We start from the raw sequence: 5,040 nt of genomic DNA on the forward strand, positions 1-5,040 counted from the left end.
TTTGATGCTTTATAGTTGTTTTAGTACTCTGTATGATTATTGCATTTGTGATCACTAAGTGTGGGCTTGATCAACTCACTTCTTTGTGTAACATGTGTAGTGACATGACGAGGAACCGAAACAACCCCGGACCATCAAACACCAATGCTCAGCCAGAACCTGTTTTGGCTGCTCTTGTGAGGCCTAGAAGTGGCCGTGGGGCAACGGGCGTACAGCCTGATCCCGTAGCTGAAGCTCTTGCAGCTGTTCAGAGGGAGTTGGCTGCTAGCAGGCAAGCCAATGAAAATCTGATGAAAACAAATGAAGACTCGCGGACTGCCATGGCCGCAATGATGACTGAGCTGAGGACGTTGAGGGGCCCTAGGCCCGTGAACCGGCAACCTACTCCTCCTCCTCACACTGCTACGCCTTCTCCACCTCCTTCACAGGAAGAGGGTGGAGTGGGTAACAATGAGGGTGAAGGTAGTCACCACTCCGGAAGTCGGAGTCATCACACTGAGGTTCGTCAACCTCAAGTTGAAAATGTCGGAGATCATGAGATGGAGGAAAGGAGACTGATGGCTTTCCGAAAACATAAACCTCCTTCTTTTAAGGGAGGTTATGAGCCAATGGCGGCTGCAAAATGGCTCCAAGCTATGGAGAAGATATTCAGGGTGATGAGGTGCCCTGACGCAATGAAGTTGGCTTACTCTGTTTATATGCTGGAAGAGGAAGCAGAAGATTGGTGGACAAATACCGTGCAGCCATTAGAAGCTGAAGGTCGGGAGATCACATGGCGGTTATTCGAGACATCGTTCTTGGATAACTACTTCCCTAGAGAGGCTAGGGAACAAAAGCAGAATGAGTATAACGATCTCAAGCAAGGGTCGATGTCTATTGACCAATACTTCTCAAAATTCAATGAGTTGGTGAAATACGCCAACTATGGGCGAGCCTTACCCACCCCGGCTGAAATGACCTCCAAGTTCCAATGGGGTCTTAATGATAAGATGTCTCGGAAGATGTCAAATTGTGACATCCGAGAATTCAGTCGGTTTGTAAACCAGTGTAGAAAGGTGGAAGAAGTGTATAAGGTGTCCCAAGCCAAGAAGTCTTCTGAGGCCCAGGCACCTAGTTCCCATAAAGCAACGGGCTCCGGTTATTGGAAGAACAGGAAGGTGCAAGGCAAGAAGCTGAATGCGAATAAGCCCTTTGACTTGTTCAAAAAACCCGGTACTCAGAAGAAGTTTGTTGATAGAGGACCTCCTCCCAAGTGCAAGGGATGTGGCAAAGAGCATAGAGGTCCATGTGCTACTGGTGAGGTGATTTGCTTTAAATGTGGAAGATCCGGTCACTACTCCAGGCAGTGTCCTCAGAATGAAGCAAGGACTATGGCAGTTCAAGCTACTGCTGTTCCGGTCTCTGTTGTTCAACCTATGCTAGAGTCTCAGACGGTTGGTAGAGTATATACCATGGACCGTCAGCAATCGGAGAAGGCTCCGAATCTAGTGAAAGGTACAATTTACATTGATAATATGGATGTTGAAGTATTGTTTGATTCAGGAGCTACACACTCCTGTATGTCTGATTTTATGGCCGTTGGGCTAAATTTGCAAATGTATGACATTCGCCCTCCAATGAAAGTGGTTACTGCTACTGGAGAGGAGTGTTATACATCCGTGTTGTGTAAAGATGTTGAGTTCAAATATGAAGGCCGAGATTACGTGCTGGATTTTATTTGTTTACCTATGATCAGCCTTCAAGTTATCTTGGGTATGGACTGGTTGTCAAAGAACTGTGCTATGATAGACTGCTGCGGTAAAAGGATTGTGCTTGATGCTGATGATTCTGCTACTAGTTCTTCCCCATATCTATCTGTGTTGCAGGTTAGAAAGGCTTTGAGGGCCGGGGCATTGGGATATGTCTTTGTGGGGGGTTTAGTAGGCGGAAGTCATGAGGAGATTGGCACTATTTCCGTGGTGAGGGAGTTTGTGGATGTGTTTCCAGATGAAATTCCACAACTTCCGCCTCATAGAGAGATTGAGTTCACGATTGATCTGTTGCCTGGTGTGGGGCCTATCTCTCTGGCTCCGTATAGGATGTCACCACCGGAATTAGCCGAGTTAAAGAAACATATTGAAGAGCTTTCGGCTAAGCAGTTTATCCGGCCAAGTGTGTCCCCGTGGGGAGCACCAGTCATATTTGTTAAGAAGAAGGACGGTAGCATGAGATTGTGCACTGATTACCGTCAGTTGAATAAGGTTACCATTAAGAACAAGTATCCTCTCCCTCGCATAGATGATTTGCTTGATCAGTTGAGGGGTGCTTGTGTCTTCTCAAAGATTGATTTGAGGTCGGGTTATCATCAAATCCGAATTAGGCAGGAAGATATTCCGAAGACTGCCTTCCGATCTAGATATGGACATTATGAGTATCAAGTAATTCCATTTGGACTCACTAATGCTCCTGCGGTGTTTATGGATTACATGAATCGCATATTTAAGCCGTTTCTGGATCAATTCGTGATTGTGTTTATTGATGATATCCTGATATATTCCAAGAGTAAGGAAGAGCATGAAGGTCACTTGAGAGCTGTGTTGCAAATTCTCAGAGAGAAACAGTTATATGCAAAGCCTTCTAAATGTGAGTTTTGGCTTTCTCAAGTGCAATTTCTGGGTCACGTTATCTCTGCTGAGGGAGTAGCGGTTGATCCTAGCAAGATAGAGGCAGTTGTTGATTGGGAGAGACCCAAGACAGTAACAGAGATAAGAAGTTTTCTGGGTTTGGCTGGTTATTACCGGAGATTCATTAAAGAATTTTCAGCCATGGTGTTGCCATTGACCCGTTTGACCCGGAAGGATACTCCATTTGTTTGGACACAAGAATGTGAAGAATGCTTTCAGAGCCTTAAGGAGAAACTGACGACCGCTCCGGTATTAGTACTTCCTGATCCGGAAGGTGAATTTGAGCTATACAGTGATGCTTCCAAAAAGGGATTGGGATGTGTGCTGATGCAAGATAGGCGAGTGGTAGCTTATGCGTCGAGGCAATTGAAACCGCACGAAGAAAATTATCCGACCCATGACCTTGAGCTTGCTGCAATAGTTTTTGGGTTGAAACAGTGGAGGCATTTCTTGTATGGAATGCAATTTGCAATATTCAGCGATCACAAGAGTTTGAAATACTTGTTTGATCAGAAGGAGCTGAATATGAGACAACGACGGTGGACCGAGTTCCTCAAAGATTATGATTTTGAATTGAAATATCACCCTGGCAAGGCTAATGTTGTAGCTGATGCACTGAGCCGTAAATCTGTGAGCATATCAAGCATGATGATTAGAGATTATGATGTGATAGAGAGGTTCAGAGATATTCAATTATCTAAAATCTTTCCATGTAAAATTTGTGGCTTTGAAATCACGAGCATTGAGAATGAACTGATGACCAGAATCAAAGAAGCCCAGCTGCAAAATGAAAGTGCTAGACGACTAAAAGGTCAGAGTGGTGTATCCTGCAATGATGAGGGTATACTATTATATCAGGGTCGTGTAGTTGTACCTAGGCAGTTGGCAGAAGAAGTGATGACAGAGGCTCATAAGGGTCATTTTACAGTTCATCCGGGAGCTACAAAGATGTATCAGGACCTAAAGATGAATTTCTGGTGGCCTGGTATGAAGAAAGATATTGCCGAATTTGTCTCTAAGTGTCTCATTTGTCAGAAGGTAAAGATTGAGCATCAAAAGCCTTCTGGTATGTTGCAACCTCTGGATGTTCCTGAATGGAAATGGGAGAGTATCTCCATGGATTTCGTAGTGGGATTGCCGCGAACGCAGGCTAGTTATGATTCTATATGGGTGATTGTGGATAGATTGACAAAATCCGCACACTTTTTGCCAGTTCGGGTAGATTTCTCTGCGGAGAGATTGGCTAGGCTCTATGTGAAGGAGATTGTGAGGCTTCATGGGGTGCCTGAGAGCATTGTTAGTGATCGGGACCCGAAGTTCACTTCTCGCTTCTGGGGAGCATTGCAGGAGGCTCTTGGCACTCAGTTGAGACTGAGCACTGCTTATCACCCACAGACGGATGGTCAGACTGAGAGGACCATTCAGACGTTGGAGGATATGCTGAGGGCTTGCACCCTGGAGCAGGGTACTGCATGGGATCGATACCTCCCGCTGGTTGAGTTTTCATATAATAATAGTTTCCATGCTAGTCTGGGTATGGCTCCCTACGAGGCCTTGTATGGTCGCAGGTGTAGGACACCTACTTGTTGGTCAGAGGTTGGAGACACAGAGCGGTTTGGATTGGATTTTGTTCAGGAGACTACTGAGCAGATCAAAATGATTAGGGATCGTCTGAAAAAGGCTCAAGATCGTCAGAAAAGTTACTATGATCTCAAGCACCGGCCTCTAGAGTTTGAGGAGGGAGATCATGTGTTCCTGAAGCTGTCACCGGTTACGGGTGTGGGACGAGCCCTTGGAGTGAGGAAGCTGAGTCCGAGATTTATTGGACCCTACCAGATTCTTCGTAGGGTGGGACCGGTTGCCTACCAGCTTGCCTTACCTCCGCAATTAGCAAATTTACATGATGTGTTTCATGTTTCGCAGCTGAGGAAATATGTAGCTGATCCTTCTCATGTGGTTCAACCTGATAATGTTGAAATCCGGGAGAATTTGAAGACTCCTATTGGACCACTGAAGATACTTGAAAGAGATGGGAAGAAGCTGAGAAATAAATCTATTCCTATGGTGAAAGTCCAATGGGAAGGAAGGACGCCTGAAGAGTCCACTTGGGAGCGGGAAGATGAGCTTCTCCGGCAATATCCTGAGTTTAAGGACAGGTACGTTCTTGATTTTGCGGACAAAATCGCTAAAAGGTGGGGTGACTATAATAGCCCATATTAATTAATTTGGAAATCAAGTTTAATTAATTAATTAAACATGTTTTACTGAATGAAATTAAGTATGAGGCTTAATAAAATGAATCTGAGTCACTTTGGAGTTAAAAAGTGTACTCAGTGAAAATTAAGGGGTATAAATGGGTACTGTCAAAAGTACCCAA

This window comes from Gastrolobium bilobum, unplaced genomic scaffold (genome assembly GCF_033153095.1).
Source record: "Gastrolobium bilobum isolate Gb01-03AN ecotype WA unplaced genomic scaffold, APGP_CSIRO_Gbil_v1 utg27014, whole genome shotgun sequence".
NCBI classification, from domain to species: Eukaryota; Viridiplantae; Streptophyta; class Magnoliopsida; order Fabales; family Fabaceae; genus Gastrolobium; species Gastrolobium bilobum.